General features: G+C 45.4%; 1 long non-coding RNA gene across 1 annotated transcript in view; it reads left to right on the top strand.

Moving 5' to 3' along the window:
* Positions 1 to 4,946: 4,946 nt before the first annotated feature.
* LOC119544247 overlaps positions 4,947 to 17,759 on the top strand; it is a 34,717-nt gene continuing 21,904 nt past the window's right edge. The window contains exon 1 of the long non-coding RNA XR_005218800.1: positions 4,947 to 5,021. This is a non-coding gene — a long non-coding RNA (uncharacterized LOC119544247). The remainder of the gene's footprint in view (positions 5,022 to 17,759) is intronic.

The following is a 17,759-nucleotide window of genomic DNA, read 5'->3' as shown; positions in this document are numbered from 1 at the left end:
GTCATTTTTGTGCTAATTCAAGTCTGAGAACCTCCCCTGTGGTACCCAATCTCCAGTGGTTAGCAGGACATTTCTATTTGACTCCCATTTAACTCAATTCAATATGTCTAAAAGGGACCTTGCTTTCTGCTCCCATCCCCATGCCTTCCTCACTCTCCTTACTGCCTGTCCCCCATCTCCCCATGGCAAAAACATTAAAAAAAAAAAAAAAAAAAAAAAGAAAAAGAAAAAGAAAAAGAAAAGAAAGAAAGAAAAGAAACACTTGGACTCTTTATTCCTGTTCATGCTATGCCAATTCACGTTTACATGGGTCCAAAAACATGGAGCCCCACTTAATCCCTCCATCTCTTCTGAAGTCCACCCTGTGCTCCTTCACCCTGTGTGGGGTCAGGAGGACAGATTCTGAAGGGTTGAGTAAGGGTTGCTTGGGCTTCAGGAACACAGTGGGGGCTCTAGAGTCAGAATGCCAACGCTAGAAGTATCCTCAGGGATGGGTCTGCACCATCCCTCATGTCACTAATGAAGAACCTGAATCCCAGAGAGAGGAAGAGTATTGAAAAAGGCCCATGGCCAGCTCATCTAAGAGTCATAGGCCCCTTCCTTCCCAGAGTAGCACATGCAAGGAGCCTCTATCACTGACTTTGTGTAAGCAGCAGAACACAGAGCTCAAGCCGGTTCAAACCACAAAGGAATGTTATTTCATATGAATGAAGTTTAGCGATGTCTGGCTTCAGGGGACATCTGATCCAGGAGCTCAGATCTGTCAACACGGGCTGGTAGCTTGAGCTAGACCATGTGTCCCCCTTGGTCATGTGTGAGACTCCAACAGAAATGAGGCCATCGAAAGGGTGAAAGAGGACAATGCTTAATAAAGGCCAAAAAACAATCAGTACACAATCCAAAGGGGACAAAGTTATGTGATCTGAAGTCTAAAACGATCCAAGGTCAATGCCTTGCCATTTAAGAGCAATCGGGTTGGAGGTCTGGGTTTGGGGTTGAAGCTAAAGGGATTGCAAAAGCCAGAGGGAGTTCTGGACTTTTTGTTTGACAACTGACCTGGCACAGTTAATTCCTGAGCCTTGAACAATCTTCCTATCTGTTCAGAGGGCAGGGCTATATTCTTGGGATGACTGGGACTCCCACTGGAGAACCTGGTGTCCTGGGCAATTCTGCTGCTTCTAGGAGGAGGGGGGTGGGGTGGCGGCACTGGGAGGCTGGGAGGGCTGCCCAGCCAGGACCTACACTGTCTCTTTGGGCAGTTGTCTTTCTCTGAGAGGGGTCAGTGATCAGGGGGGTCCTGTCCTCCATCTCTCATAATTAGTAAGACTCAAAGTTCTGTTTCGTCTTCTGTTATGGCATCTGTACCATCTGTCTCTTCCTTTTCCCACTCTTGCCAACACTTAGCTCAGGTGTGATTGCCTTATGTTGAGCCCCTCCCCACACCCCCACCCCATCCCCACCCCATCCCCACCCCAAGCCTGCAAACTTTTATACCAGCCTTGGTTCTCACCTTCTCCCTGTGTGAGGGTACCCACCTCTGGCACCAGTTTTGTTATAATATCATTCTCCTGCTCTAAAGCCTTCAGTGAGCCCATGCTCCTTTTAGGATCAGCTCCAAGCCCCTAATCCAAGCTCAGTATCACCTCCTCTGAGACTCTTTCACTGCAGTCATCACTCCTGCCTCTGAAACCCAATGACGCTGAGTATCTGCCTCACTCAGTTGGAACAGGTCACCTCTTTCAGCTTTCCATCCTTAGGTATGAGTTTATGCATCTGTGTCTCTGTACTCTGATTATATAATCCTGGAGGACAGAAATTTACAGGTCTAACTACTCCTTACTATTCGGTACTATGCTCTGTACATAGTGGATAAATAAATAGTGTTATTTATCAGGATTCCATTCTTTGGCTCAGAATCTTGGTCAGCTAAAGGACTTCCCATTATATTATTTTTAAATCTCAAGATATGGAGGTTTGGATGATGAGGTAGGAAAAAGATAAGTGGAAGATATTTCCCACCCCATTCTTAAAATTAATTTTTCTTGTCTGCTTGAGTATATATCAACATCATTATCTACCTCTGACTTAATTTATCAGAAGCTGCTCTAAAACCATAACCACTGTGCATTCCTAGAATTCAAAAGGGCATATGGATTATAAATACAAAATCTGTCATCTCTCTAGCATGCCAGGCTCAGAAGAGAATTCCAAAAAATGAAACACATAGAGCATGGGTTTAGGGCCAGAGACATTTTAAATGGGAGTTTTTAAAGTATTAAAAATGTCATAGGAGTGCTCTGGCTTGACCACTGACCCTTTAAGGAATCTGCAGTCAGGAGGCCAAAACTCACAGCCTGAGAGGCCTCAGCATTCCTGTCCTTGGAAAGGGGTTGCGGAGGGTTGGCATGGATTGTTGGGACTTCGCTGAGCAAGGATAGATTTCAAACGCTGTGGGATGAGAGCTATGCATGTGCTTCGGGAACTAGGAGATGACCCTGCTCCTCCGTGTGATTCTTTGCGAGTGCAATGGCGACATGGCCACAGGCTGGGATCCGGCTACCCCGGCGGAGGGAAAGAGCAGAAGGGAGAGAGAGTCAGGTACAAACTGGCCTCTCAGCGTTGCCTCTGCAACTTGGTTTGGTCAAATGCTGAACCCCAGTTTATACTGAAAACAAATGGAGCCTCATTCTGTTACCAAAATAGTCTGCTAAGAATGTGGTGTTGACGAGGGGGCAGCCAGGCAGAGGCAGCCTCCTGGTGAAGGGACTGGCTACCGCAAGGAGAGAATCAGGTGGTGGGAATGGAGCAGCAGAGGCAGGGCACAGAGACCCCCTACAAGAGTTATTCTGCTGCCCCCCACCTCCTTCAACCAGGGAAACTCAGCTGGAATAAAAATACTTAAAAAAAAAACAACAAAAAAAACCCACCACAGTACCTTCTTTTCTGTCACCTGAAACACTGCAGAATTATCTAGTCTTGTGTTCCTTGGGGGTGGGGGTGGAGTGCCCCTGTGCTTAGGCAACAGAACACTTCTTATCAGGGACAGGATCCATATATACCAAAACTTAAGTTGGCCCTGAGATGCAAAAAACCATAATTATTAAGAAGGAGAAGAGGGAGACAGACAAAATGGAGAAGCACACAGCTTCTTGGCAGCCCTGAGTTTTATATTGAAGGAATAAAGGAAAGCTTCCATTCCTTCATTCATTCAGCATACACTTTTATTTCAGACCCTTGGAAGGAGGCACATCATGGCGGGAAGAGAACCATCCTTTCATTGGCCTTGACAGAGAAAACGAAGCACGCTGTGTAGGCTTTAGATCCTCTGGCTGCCAGCTGCTGGCATCTAGACTCCGGGCATGGCAATGATCAATCTGGTGATCCAGTGATCACTGAACAACAAGGATCAGTTGAACTAAATAACTATTATCTTTTCCTATTTCCTCGGGACCTCACCTTGCAGAGCCAATGTTATCCCCGAGCTCTAGGTTCTCAGCTTGCGTGCAGCCCTGATTCAGACTGAGAATGCTCAAAATCGATAAAATATTTAATGTCTTTTTATTGCCCTCTCAGCAAGGCCCGAGGTCCTTGTTGGCCTTAGCTGGAGTTCTGGACAAGTGGCTGGTTCACTTAGGCGCTCTTACAAACTGCTTTGCAAATGGCTCTGGCAGGTGGTGCAGTCTGAGGGGGAGGGCTTTCCAGTCTGTCCCCGGAGACCCAGCTGAGCGTCTCCGGGTAAAGTACCACCTCCCAGCTTGAGAAATTGGAGCTGCAGCTCCCCACTCCCCCCTTCTTGAGCTTATTTCTCCCTCCTGACTCATGTCTGCTGCCTCATTTGAGTTACTGCACAAATGTTTAGCCAAGAAGCCATACCAGGCTTTGCGTTTATTTATGATGCTGCAGGAGTTTACAGGCGAGGCACCGACGCAGCATTCCATGCCTAGGCTTCTGGTCAAATAAGGACAAAACGAACCACGCCTTCCATTCTTGGCAGCGAAGCACAGCCTTGAGAATGCTGTGTACTGGGTGCAAAAGCCTCCCCCATGTGGAGCCAATTCTTTCCTAACTTCCCACTGACCCTAAAGTTGTAGAACCATAAATTAGAAGAAAGAAGTGCAGAATATTTGTGCCATGACTAGGGATGCTGAAGAAGAAGAGAGTGTCTTGTTTGTTCCCCTTTCTGGGCTTTCTGTAGGAAGTCAGTAGTACAGTCTCATAGTTCTAAGGCAAGCACACTTTTGCCATTGTGTGTGTACAGTTTGCCAGCAGGGAGCCTTTTAGAAAGAACCCTCAAAAACCATGCAGTTGTTCTAAGACACACACGTGTGTGTACACACACACACACCCTTCCAAAAAGAACTCAAATGAATGTGGACAAAGCTGCCATTCTAGGGGAACAACCACAGCAGATGTGATGTGAAAATAAGGGGGGCTGTGGCAGGGTTTCTCACTTTAAGAGTCTTTACATGTGATTGCAATCAATCAACCAGAAAATCTGAATTTGCTCTTTGCAAGGCCCCTTTCTTAGGCTTGTGGGGGCCACTGAGAATCCCTAGACTGAGTCCTTAAGCCAGGAGGAGTTTATAATCTGATGGTGGTGGGGTGGGTGGTGGGGGGCAATTAAGCATAAATCAGTTCTTTGACAATTCGAGACCACAAGAACAGGGCAGACAGCCCTGCGGTTGGGGTTTGGTGGGACCAGATGAGTCAGACCCTTCCGGAAGTTCTGATGTTTTGCTGCATTTGCATTTGCTTAACAAGTGATAAACCTAAGGTCTAAGCAGGCAGACCTACTGTATGCAAACCCCCAGAGAGCAGGGTGTCTGGGGGAAATAGGATCCAGCTGTGGCTCTGCCCTCTATAGGCCTTTCCATGGGGCTCAACCTCTCTGTGGAATGGGCCTAATGCTCCCAGCTCTGTCTACTTTATGGGGTAGTAAGAAGGAGAAAGCAAACAAGATAATGGGCATGACGGTTCTTGGAAAGCCATAAGTGCTTTACAAGGAATTGGAGGATGAGAGGGTAAGTGATCTTCTACTTCCTCACAGAGGACCCTATATATTAGTGCTCAGCAAATATTTTGATGATTATGATGAAGCAGGGTTTTAAAGGAGTCCCTCTGGGGTGAAGGTAGAGATTGGTTCCTTTCAAGATAAGCATTTATAACTTAAAAAAAAAAAAAAAAAAAAAGAGTAGAAGGAAAAGGGAATAGGCCATGGGACTACCTAGGCTTACCACAAATACTTTCCTATTTCTTGGTCCTTTCTTTTTGGAGGCATTTCTTTGCTTTCCATCCTCTCCCTGCACCTGCCCTTCTACTTGCTGCTCCTGCCTTGTCCCCAGGAAAATTCCTCCCCTCAAGCCTCAGTTCTCATCCACCTTGACAGCCCCAGCCGTCCTGGCTTGGAGAGGTGAGAAAGGCCTGCTGATAGGAGCTGCTTCTCCAGTGCTTTAACCAGCTTCTGTCCTGGGGCTGTCAGGGTCCGCGTTTCGGAACAGCCTCCCTGACACGCAGGCTCTCACAGCTTGGATAGCAGGGCCTGCCACCCCCTGCCCGGCCACACGGGCTGTCTCTAGGCTCCAGAGCGCAGCGGCAGCACAGCTGGGGAAGCCCCGGTCGCCGGGAGGCACGCACGTGGTGCAGACCCTAGCGGGTGCTGTGGCTGGAACTTGAATTGCTGGCATGTATGTCAGGGGATACATTTGTGAAGAATCCTTTCTAGGGGAGGGTGTAAGAAGAGGAGGCAACAAAGGAGGACAAAAGAAGAAAGGTGGGCAGCCGGCATTGCACTTCTTTATTGTTCATTTCCAAATGAGATGGCAAAACTCTGTTAAGTCCACAGGGGCTGCGTCTGGCATGAGTCAGCAACCAGGACAATTTGCTGCCAGTTGATTAAATTAGCATTTGTTATAAGCCAGAAAGGAAGGGGGCTGGGGGGTGTTGTGTGCCAGGATAGATGGAGAAGGAAGAAAATCTTCTTCATGCCTTTTGAATTATTTATGGCCTGGAACTTTACATGCTAAAACCTAACCAGACTTGATAGAGGGAAGCTTGGAAGGACTCTTCCCTTAAAGCCACAGCACACATCCTTGTGGTCCCCTTGGAGGAGTAGAGGAGTGCTCATAATGACAGACCATGGAGACCAAAGTGGAGCTCCCTTACTTTCACTATGACCTTGAAAACAGAAAGGCTGCACAGCGGTCCTGCTTCCGTTCGGCATAGTAACACAGATTTTTCAGTAATCTTTTGAGGGGTGGACATGAACGTGTGAAAGCATTTCACTGAGATTTTGCCTAATGGTAATACGGGACGACTGTCAGATCAGGGGACAAAGGATAGGTCTCTTCGATCTCGTCTCTGGCTTCCAGCCAGATGGGAGGGAAAACAAAGCCCCGGCGCCTCTGCCCTCCTTCCCCCACTCCTCTCCGCCCTCCTTTCCTCTCTTCCTGTCTCAAACGCTTAGAGCTGATGATTTGGAAGGAGTCTGCTGACTGCTCTTACATTTTGGGAAATCACGTCTAATTATTCCGGGTGTAAAAATGAAGTGATTCTCTCCCTCAGAAGAGGGCCCTTTGTGGGGGATGTGTGAACCCAGAAGGCTTGGAGTGCCTGCTGAGGGGGCAGGGCAGAGTGGGGTGTCAGCGTGTCTGCACAGGTGAGTGGGCTGGTGGGAGACCCCCAGTGTGCTCCGGCCGGCGACCAGGGTGGCCTGGCGAGCATCTTTTGTTCTTGTCTGACTGACTGCTGGAAGCAGCAGGAAAACCCACACACCGGCCCAAAGGAGCTGCCTCCGTCCGGCGTGAAGATCTCGAGCTTTTGTCTGTGAGTTCAATGAACAGAGAAACTGCGATGTCCTGCTATAGACTCATATCCCAGTTCCAAAATAGCTCTGGGATGGGGCTTCCTGTTTTCAGCTGACTTGCTGTCTGGGGACCACTTGGTAACCCAAGGTTTTCACTGAACTAAAGCATCCAGGGGCATATGACTCTGTCCCCGGAGACACAAGAAGAAAGGAGTAAGAGAAGAGTGGCTGGATAAAGGAGAGACAAAAGCAGCACGGCAGATAACAGGGACTAAGTCTAACAAAGAACTGAGACACGTGCTTTGGCAAAAACATGGGGAATGCAGTAATTTCCTTGCTTCATCACTGCAAGCTCAATTTACCCACCCCAGAATTATATAAAAAGTAAACTGAGTCCAAGCCTGACCCTTTTGTAAGAGCTGAAATGAGAGTCATTTTTTCCAGTCATTAATAGGTAATTTTTGCCTATGTCTAAATGAAACCAAGCCGGTAGTGTTTTTTTGCAGTCCTAGTATATGTGAAACGAGTAAATGATGAACGCCCAAACATTTATAATGGGGGAAAAAAAAGATCAAAGAGTTGAATGCAAGTATGGGATCTTCCCCTCCCCCCACCACAACCCAGTACTAAAAGGGACCCCTGACCCCTTTATTTCTACAACTCAGTCACCAGGTGGTGCCTATTTCTCTGTTAGCAACACAAAGAAGTAAATTGAGGTCATTTTCATAATTTAGGCAAAACTTCCCTTTTCTTTTGACTTACTGAGATATTTAAGGCAAATGCAGACCTAAAAAAAGCAAAATTAAATAGCAGAATTTGAGTTTGGGAACTCATTTAAAAACAGTGAGACTTCCTGTATTGTATCAATTATAAACAATTTGGAGGAAAGGAAGGTTGCTTTTTTTCTTTTAAAGAAATTATCTGGAAAATTACCCAGGTCTTTGCTTCCTCTTCTTAGATGAGATCTGGACAGGCTGTATTAAATACAATAACTCCAGTCAGATGGGTTTAGATGGGCAAACCAGGAGAGGAAACCATGAAGCCCCAACCCTGCCCTCAGGCTAGCCTCTGACCAGCTCTGAGAAGTCAGTTTCTATCTCCAGGTCTTAGACGCATTAGGATTTTTGTGTTCTTTTTTTTTTTTTTTTTTTTTTTTTTCTCACTGAAATGGAGCCAACCCCCTTTGCCACTTGTCTAGTTTGTAGGAATGCTCTAAAAATTAATATTCATTGTGAAACCAGGAGAGCCTCAGAGGAATGATGCTATCTCAGTATGAAGTATTATCTGTCTTGTTTTGCCTGTCACTCTGAGTTGGCATTGATATATTGTTCAGAATCTTTCCAAAAATCGCCTCTCTTTTTCTGAACTCCATGACCAACAATGATGGGAAAAAACAGTGTACTGGACTAAATTCAAGAAAGGAATATTTTCGCCTGTCCATCATCTCAGCCAATAGAGTTTAAAGTGACTGTGATCATTTTAAGTGGTTCAATGAATGTATAAGCTATGCATGATTGCAAGAACTTCCATCACTGCCAATCCTACCCTTTATTGTCCAGGTTTTTTGTAGTGTTTAAATTGATGTGAAGAAGAGAATGGAGATTTTGAGTCTTAGGGATTTAGGGAGGTAAGCCATGCTGGGGAGCTATGCGATTTTACTCACTGCATGTTTCTAGAATCCAACCCCTCCTTTTTCATCCCTAATACCCCATCCTGATTTGGGTTCTAACTGTCTCTTCCCCAGATGTCTGAAGCAGCTTTTGAACCAGCGGTCCTGACTCCAGTCTTTTCTGCTAAACTATTCTCCACACTGCTGCTAAGAATCCATCCAGAAGGCATGTTTTGCCGTGCCGGGGTCTCCATTGCCCGGAAGATACAGCCCTGGCTTTCTGAGGGCAGGGCCTTACATCTCCTGTTGAGACCTTAGCAGCTTCAGCTTCCATCATTCCCTGTCTTACAGATCTTTGTTCAGCAACAACAAACTGCATATATTTTCCCTACATGGACTGTATTGCTTTTTGCCTTTGGGCCTTTGCTCATGCTGATTTCTCTGTCAGTACTATCCCAAAGCAAGCAAGCAAGCAAAGGAGCACCCATAGCTCCTTACTCATCCTCCAGGACTCAAATCATGTGACACATACCCTGGACCTCTTCTCCCCTTCCTTGCACACACCCCCAGGGTGGGGTGTCCTTCTCCTGAGTTCTCACCCCTGTGAGACCCTGGGCATGGCTATAGCATCAGCTTGACATTGTAAGGTTCTATGAGTCTTTATAGATGTTTGTCTCCTCCACTAGATGGGATGCTCTCTGAGGAAAGGGGGGATGTCTTTTGCACCTCTGTATCTTCTGTAATACCTGGCTCAAGAAGAGATCCAGTGCATAGCTAATGACATATTTCTTAAGCAGCACCTATGTATAAGGCACTGTGCTAGGTGTCTGAAGAAAGTTTTTAATACTAAGCTGTTCAATGAGAAAAACTCTGTAATAAGCATGTCAGTGTATACTTAAGTGAATTCTTCATTTACCTATGAATGCATTGTTTTAGTTTCCTGACTTCTAAAATAAATGCCATGCATTGGGTTGTTTTAAACAAAGGGAATTTATTGGCACCCAGTTTTGAGGCTAGGAGAAGTCCAAAATCAACATGTCAGCAAAGTGATGCTTTCTCCTAGGAGACGGTAGCACTCTGGGGCTGGCTGCTGGTAATTCTTGGTCCTTGGCTTTACTATCACACGGCAATGCACATGGTGGCTTCTCTGGGATCCACTGACTTCTGGTTACTTCTGTGGCTTTTTCTCCCAGTGTCTGAATTTCATTCTGTTTATAAAGACTCCGGTAATAGGATTAAGACCCATTCTGATTCAGTTGGGCCACACCTTAACTGAAGCAACCTCATCAAAAGGTCCTATTTACAATGGATCCACACCCATAGGAATGGATTAAGTTTAAGAACACATTTTTTTCCGGGGTATGTAGCTCCAAGCCACCACATGTGCGTGTGCATGATCCAAGTTTATGCAAATAATTAGCAGTTGTGGGGGGTGAGACTCTTTGTCAACAGCGGCCATCTGGCAGTGTGAAGTCATGGCAGGGCGCTTCTCTGCTGCCACCTCTCCAGGGCCTGGGGCTTTCTTGTGGCTATGGTCTTGGGTATAGAGACCTCCCCCTTCTCCAGAGTTTCTCCACCTAGCATTTTGTTGCTATGGCAACAACCCACTTTCATTCTGGACTTCCCGCATGGGAGAGGGGAACCCTTTACTATAATGGCATAAAGGATGAGGGTTATTTTAAAAATAAGTGACAAGGTTAATCATCAGCAAATTATACTAGTTTCACAATTCTGATTTAGCTGTGAGATTGTTAGTTGGGTGTTTCTGGGAAAACAGAAAAGTTGATTAGCTATAAGAATCTGAGATTTGATGTATCCTTTGTTTAAATGTCTAAATGTGGTTCTGTTTTCCATGAGAAAAATATTTTTGTTCTCTTGTGGCCAATCTGTTTTCAGTCAATCAAATGTATCAAAGAAGGAAGCAAAATTTCTAGAAGGAAGACTGAGTGATCTTGCAAGGTGTGGAAAACTGGGATAAACAAAGATATTAACAACTGCTCAGCACTATAACAAATGTAACAAATGTTCAAATCTGTTAAGAGAAGATGTTGAAATGCAGCAATGTATCATTTAAGTATGTCTCTTGGAATAGAGTCAACTTAAAAAAATTGCTTGCAAGCTTGCTTTTTAAACACCTTCATATATGCAGGTGAGCAGCCACACATACATATTCTAGAAGCCTAGTTCATTGTTCGGTGCCTGCAGAAGCCCGAAAGAGAGATGCCATGTGCTCCAAGCAAGGTGTGAGTCTGTGAGCCAGCCTCTTTCTAGCTTAGCTCCCTCTTCCTTTCTCCCAAAGTAATGGGGATTCTTGTTCCAGTTCCAATAGGAGCTTACTACTGGGCTAGGCCAAGTTCTTTTTGTCTCTTTACTTAGGCAGATTCTCTTTCCTGGTTCCCAGCTTTTACCCCTGAGACAGAGTTTACCCTGTGTGCCGGTTTGAATGTATTGTGTCCCCCAAATGCCATTATCTTTGTGGTTTTGTGGGGCAGACGTTTTGGTGTTGGTTAGATTTGCTTGGAATGTGCCCCACCCAGCTGTGGGTGATGATTTTGATGAGATGTTCCCATGGAGACATGGCCCCGCCCATTCAGGGTGGGCCTTGATCAGTGGAGCTATATAAATGAGCTGACTCAAAGAGAGGGAACAGAGTGCAGCTGGGAGTGATGTTTTGAAGAGGAGCAAGCTTGCTAGAGAGGAATGTCCTGGGAGAAAGCCATTTGGAGGCCAGAGCTTTGGAGCAGACTCCAGCTACCTTCCTAGCTAGCAAAGGTTTTCCGGACGCCATTGGCCATCCTCCGGTGAAGGTACCCGATTGCTGAGGTGTTACCTTGGACACTTTGTGGACTTAAGACTGTAACTGTGTAGCGAAATAAACCCCCATTTTATAAAAGCCTATCCATCTCTGGTGTTTTGCATTCTGCAGCATTAGCAAACTAGAACACCCTGTTTTATTTAAGAGGCAGGTTTCTGCCGAGTTTCAGCACGTCATGATGGTCCTCTGTTGTGTCATCAGGCCTCCTCCTGATGCCTGGGCTCCCTTTTGATCAGATATGCCTTGCAACTCAGGCCCATTTGTCTTCTGTTGGAGGAGCCAGACAAGATTCTCATTTATTAACTCACAATCAGCTATCCCTGTCGCACAGAGACACACAGTGTGTGTGAGCATAATTACGTGCAGGGCATCATAGGCTCAGGCCATGACAGGGGTAGGGATTTGAACAGTAGGCTTATCTGTGACAGAGTTGGTCAGTGGGTAGTTTTTCTAAAAACAAAGGTGATTCTGTGCCTACTGGGCATCGCTTTTGGCGCTGGCCTTGGCTCTCTTGTGCAGTGTGTTTAGTTCATGTCTCAACCTGAGCCACAGCTGACTGGACTGGCAGGGGGTGGGGGTGGGGGCACAGAATGGGCTGACCCAGTTGGATTTTCAACACTGGGATTCTGAACTAAGAAATCCCTATGTGATTGTGAGCAGTGGGAGGGTGGTGTAGCCATGATGGACCCTGTCCAGGCTGAGGGTATATGGGAGCAGGAACGGTGTGTGCATAGAAGTGATGGGTGGGAAAAGACCAAGCAGAGCTTAAAGATGGAATAAACTAGTCAATCAGTAGCCAAAAGAGAACAGAACAGACACACACAAGAGTGGGACAAAATACAGAGAGAGAGAGAGAGAGAGAGAGACAGAGAGAGAGGCAGAAGGAGGGAGGGGAAAAGGAAAGGAAGGAGGGAGAGATGGGGTCTGTGGAGGGAAAGAGAATCCTAAGCTGCTTCTTTTCCCAGCAACTTTGCAGTTCCATTCAAGTTCCTGGGAGGCACCATAGACTAGTACTGAAAGGAGCACGTTTCAGCATCAGCCTGCCTCAATTCAGATCCTGGCTCATCACTTACTAGATTTGGGCAAGACACTTAATCTCTCTGTACTTTAGTTTCCTCACCTGTAAAATGGGAATAAGTACAGTATCTACCTCCTAGAGTAGTCATGAGAAGCCAGTGAGTTATCACATGGAAAGCCCCAATAAGCAGGCCTGGCACACTGTGTAAGTGGGATCTATTTTTTTTTTTTTTGCTAAAATTCTTGGTTTCAGCCAAATCTCCCTCTTACCACCTCACACTGATTCCTACAATGGTCGCCCCATCTGAGTTGTACTCACTTGTGGATATCTGCACCTTATGGTCAGAACAACTTAAAAGAGAAGCAAAGTGTGTGCCTTGTCCAAACAGAAACGGGCAGAGTGAGAAGAGGAGTCTTTCAAATATTTCCATTGTCAAAACACGTTACCTCTAATTTGGGCAAACAGAGTGATGGAGCTGCAGTTCCCTTCCTCACTGTTACTTCTTGGGGTGAAACGCCACATAGGCAGCGCTTTCCTTTACGGAAAGCTCTCCTCGCTGCTTCTATGTTTGCTACCCTAAGATGTATTCTATCTTATTTCTTCCCTGAAGTTTGCAGCCTTTTTGCCTCTCCTGCTTGGCAAAGTGGGGTTCCCGCAGCACCAACCACTACCTGCCTGCATGTGGCCTGGGTCATTTTGTAGAGGTTTTCACAAGTGTTGGCAGCATAAGTCTCAAACAGGGAGAACAAAGCCCAGGGAGGTGGCTTCCAGTGGCTAACATAATCCTGATAATCCCCAGAAATCTGTTTTGTCTTTTGCACAAGAGGCAAGGAGACCCCACCTACCAGGCAGTACTGAAACCCCTGTGGTTGTCCTTCTGGCCTACCGACTTCCATTTGAGAAGTGAGTGCTGAAACAATTCATGGGGTTGCCACATTGGTGATGGGCTTAATGTTGGTTTGCTGTTAATGGGGGGATTTTTAAAGCAAGCCCAATGGCTCTAAAGATTGTGAATAATATTTTCATTGCCCAACACTGCTTCCTCCTGGTTTTCATAATCTCACATCCTCTTGATTCTTGTGTGCTGGCCTCTTGTTCAGAATCCTCTGCTAGACCTCTAAATGTGGGTTTGCCCCAGGACCTGGTCCTTGACTTCTTTTCTTCTACATCCTACATCCTTTCTTTTGGGCATCTCATCCAGTTCCTGGCTTTAAATATCATCATTTAGGCTAATGACGCTCTAATTTTTTATCTCTGTATCTCCATCCTGGATCCCTCGAAATCCATACTCATATATCTAATTATGTGTTACCTTCTTATCATATTCCTTTGGATGTTTAATAGGCATCTCAAACTTAGAGCATCCAGAACTAAAATCCTGATTCTCTCCCTTAACTATGCAACTTCTTCAGTTTTCTCTCATAGTAGATGGCACCTCCAAATGTTCCATGGCTCAAGTCAAAACCGAGGAATCCTCCTTGATCTCTTCCTCTTCCTCTTCCTCACCATCCTCCCACATTCAACCCAGCTGTAAGTCCTGTTGAAACTTCCTCTAAGATGCATTGGCATGTGTCTGCTCTCACCTTCTCTGTGGCATCCATGGCAGGCAAGCCCAGGGGCATCTCTCACCTGGAAGACCCCATAGTCTCCTACCCCTTCCCTCTTCCTCTGCTCTTGTCACTCAACAAACTGTCCTTCCCAATGCTGGGGTCATATATAGATCAGTGTAAATTAGATTTTTCCCCCATAACTTTAAATCCTCCAAAGACCCCTCACTGCACTGACAATAGAACACACGCTCTCTTCTCTGACCCAAAGTGCTTACAGTGACCCGGCCTCTGCCTGCCTCTCTCCCACTCACAATGGGAAGCCATCTGAGCTGCCTCCTGCCTTTCACTAGTTGTGCACTTTTTCTAGAAAACTCTTCTTTCAAATGTTCAGTTGCCTTAATTCCTCCTTGTCTTTTAAGCCTCATCTCACATTTTATTTGCCCAGAGAGGCTCTCTCTGACTACTAAACATAAAACAGATGCCTCCCCCGCCCCCTCATTTACTTCTTGTCACATCTTCCTGATTCATTTTATCCTAGCACTTATCACTGTCTGGTATCTATCTATTCCTTTGCTGTTTGCCTCCTGCCACTGGAATATAAGCTCTATAAGACCAGGTACATTGTCCTACTTGTTCAGTTCATATCCTCAGGGCTTGAAGCAGTGCCTGGCACACATTAAGCATCAACGTGTGCTTGTTGAATGAATGAATGAAGAATTCCCAGGCAAGAAAAGTGAAATGAATTTACAGTTAGAATATTCATGATGTGGCAGGCATGGTTCAAGGATTCATTTTGATCCTCATGCACTCCTTTAGGGTAGGAATTATCCCCATTTTACAGATGAGGAGACTGAGGCTCTGAGGGGCTAAATAAAGAGACTGATCCAAGAGCTCATAAATTGTAGAGCTGAGGTTCTAATTGGTCTCCACAAATTTTCTATGATATAAGTTGCAGGGAGGGAGGCATAAACAGTACATCCAATGTTTCAGAAATAAGAGTGTAAACAAGTTATTGAAAAGTATTGAGAACAATGTTTAGTTCCTGATCAACTTTTTTTTGACTCAGTCTTCCCATAGCAGGAGAAATAATTGAGGATGTTCACAGCAAAAGGCATCACCTATTTCAGATGATCTGAAATAGAAGAAACTTCAAATTTTTAATGAAAAAAAGGAAGTTACAGAAGGACAAAAATGGTGGAATGTTTTTATTAGACTGTCATGGGATTCAGGACCAAGAAGTATGTTGAGTCCAGATTGAGAGAGACATGTACAGTTTTCTGAGATGCTTTGTGCCTGGCCCAGGCCACCAGGCCATGGCAGTGCTCAGGAATATTTGTTGAATGAATGAATGGAGAGCATTAAAGTGTGCAGATCTGCAGATCATGCTGCACAGACACTCTTTCCCTCCTCCCAGCTGCCCTTCACTATGAGCCGAGGGTGGGGAGGGGGACACTTCATGTGGGTAGATGACTGGAAACCGGTCAAGAAACTTCATTCAGGATGCACAGGCAAGCCCCAGTGCTCAAAGTGCGTGAACATTCCGCTCCTCCTTCCTGTCCCCGATCTCATCCCCTCCACACCCACTGATCCCTTATGTGCCTGGAAGGGAGTGAAGGCTTAACACATACTTTGAAAATATTGCCAACTCTCTCTCCTATTACACTCTAATGGGCCTGCCTCAGTCTTTTATTGGTCATAGTTGTTTGGGGAGAGCCTGGTTTAATCCACGATGGACTGCATTCTTGGTGATGAGTTAGAAAGAATAGGGCCTCATCGTAATTTATTTCAACAAATTTCAAATTACTATATAGAAATACTAGGAATAATTTCATGAATACAAGAAATAAAAAAGGAATTTATGGGATCTTTACATTCCCAAGGAAATAATTCAAGTACCCAAAGAAGAAACTAAATTTAGGTAATGGGAAATCAGGAGGTTTAAAGAAGAGCTGTTGTTTTACAAGAAACGAAATAACCACTTGGAATGCAGTAAAAAGCGGGAAGGGTGCCAGGTTACGGCGAACCAGTATCACGAACCAATACAACCATTTACAGACAAAATTATCCAGGTCAAAACAAACGAGGTGATTCAATTACAAAGGACATAAAAGACAATGGGAAAAGATTCTTTATACACACCAGCAGAAAAGCACCAGGGAAAGTGCTACCTCTTGAATAGAAGTGGAGATGCCAGGCTAGATAACGCCAAAGATACATTTTAATGGAAAGCTGTACTAACCCTGGAATTTAGGCCAGGTTCCCCAGGCAACAGACTCTGCAGCAGAGATTTACGTGCAGGTGAGTTGGGTGTGTGTGTGGGGGGGTGTGTTCTGGGGAACAGCACCCTCAGGGGAGTGAGGAAAATAGAACAGGGGCAGAGGAGAAGTCGAAATGTGATTCAGCTGCCACAGAGACCCTGCCCATCCCACAAGGAGCTCTGGAGCTAGGGTGGCCCTTTAGAGATGTCCTGAATTGAGACAAGGGGGTGGGGTCTTGGCACCCTATATGGATCCATCATTGGATGTGTGCTGCCTTCAGGAGGGTGGCACGTCCTAGAGCAAGGCACTCCCTTCAGCAATTCCTGGAGAGGGACTCGGCCGAGAACTATCAACAGCTAACATCTTTTGGTAGCTGGGGAAACGAGGGCTGTGGTCTTGAAGGGGTGGGAGTGGGGATCTGGGGAGTGCACTGCAGTGTCCAGTGGGTCCAGCACCAGGAGGTTAAAAGGAAAAATGTAGGAAGTTGCTTAACATATTTTCTCAACGTGATGCTCTGTTGACCATCAACTTTTGCCTCAATCACTCCAACAGCCTTCCTCCAGTGCTCTCTACTTTCACACCCAACTTCTTTTAGATTAAAGGTGGAACAATCTGAAAACATAAATCCAATCCTGTCCCACCTGTTTAAAGCCCTTCAATGATTTCCCATCTCACATATTATAAAATCTCAATTCCTTGACACGACCTTTAAGTAGGGTGGCCATATAATTTATCATGTGAACCAAGACTCTTTTGAGAGTGAAAGGAGACCCTACCAATAATTACACAGGAACAAAGGACTAGACCAGGTCTGTTCTGGGCAAACTGGTGTATATGTCACCCTTACCTGAAAGGTACTTGATAATATGGCCACCCTTGACCCTCACCTCACTCTCTTCCTGGAGTCCGCTCCCATTTGCTGTCTGTTAGGTCTTGGAACAAACTACACTCCTTCTTGCCCCAGGGTCTTTGCATTTGTCACTTCCTTCCACCTACTCTTTAAGGCTGCCCCTCCTATTTTTATTCTTCAAGTCTCAGCTTAAAATTCTCCTACACAAAGAGGCTTTCCCACTTATTCTCCAGAGTCCTAACTATGTTCTGAAATTACCATCAGAGTTTAAGTTTCATAAAGACACAAATCTGCTCTTTTATACCAATATATCCCAGGGATTGATCTAATGCTAGTATGTACATGCCCAGTACTCCATAAATGCAAAGAAGAAAATGAATGAAGAGCTTGGGAATTTATTCTGAAACAAAAATTGTGTGTGTGTATGTCTGTAATTTCAATGAAATGCCTAAAGACCAGCAAAGAACAAACATATCACCTACACTGGGGATTGCAGACCTAGCTGCTTACCCTTGAAACTTGGCCCTAGAGGAACACAAAACATTAGACACTCAATTTGGAAACACCTAGAGGATCACAGCTGCTGGATAATAACCAGCAGTTTAGTGATGAAGAGATACTGTCAGAACAATCCAATTTCCTTTTAAGGCAGAGGGACCTTCATCAAAGACATTTATTAAGTGTCTGCACATGGCCAGGAGAAACCCATCAAAGGTGGAGGGGCTTGTATTTAGCTGTGAAGCATAAGATTTAAGATGTGTCTTGACTTCAACTAAAATCTGATTCTGCTTCCATGATAATTTCCTTTCACAGGCCATACAAATATGAGTTCCTTACAGTAGAAAGTGGTAGCAAGA

The sequence above is a fragment of the Choloepus didactylus genome, chromosome 9, assembly GCF_015220235.1.
Source record: "Choloepus didactylus isolate mChoDid1 chromosome 9, mChoDid1.pri, whole genome shotgun sequence".
Classification (NCBI taxonomy): Eukaryota; Metazoa; Chordata; class Mammalia; order Pilosa; family Megalonychidae; genus Choloepus; species Choloepus didactylus.
This window is presented reverse-complemented; position numbering and strand designations above follow the sequence as displayed.